The 237-nt window shown below is 72.6% G+C and overlaps 1 protein-coding gene across 1 annotated transcript in view; it reads right to left on the bottom strand.

The window, feature by feature from the left end:
- Positions 1 to 237, bottom strand: part of GNG7 (G protein subunit gamma 7) — a 122,805-nt gene that overhangs the window by 122,170 nt on the left and 398 nt on the right. The gene's annotated exons all lie outside the window — the stretch shown is intronic.

The following is a 237-nucleotide window of genomic DNA, read 5'->3' as shown; positions in this document are numbered from 1 at the left end:
CCCCCCCCCCCCGCCCCATCCCTTTCCTCATTAACCGCGACCCCCAACGCCCGGGGACCCCCGGCCACAGCCCCTTCCTCATTGACCGTGACCCCCAACTCTGGACGGCCCCCCGGCCCTAGCCCCTTCCTCACTGACCACGAACCCCATCTGCCTCCCGGACCCGCGGCCCCAGCCCCTTCCTCACTGTCCGCGACCCCCAACTCTGGACCGGACCCGCGGCCCCAGCCCCTTCCT

The sequence above is a fragment of the Mirounga leonina genome, unplaced genomic scaffold, assembly GCF_011800145.1.
Source record: "Mirounga leonina isolate KUSES-001 unplaced genomic scaffold, KU_Mleo_1.0 Mir_94, whole genome shotgun sequence".
Taxonomy (NCBI): domain Eukaryota; kingdom Metazoa; phylum Chordata; class Mammalia; order Carnivora; family Phocidae; genus Mirounga; species Mirounga leonina.
Note: the sequence above shows the minus strand (reverse complement) of the source record. Positions and strands in the feature narration are given on the sequence as shown.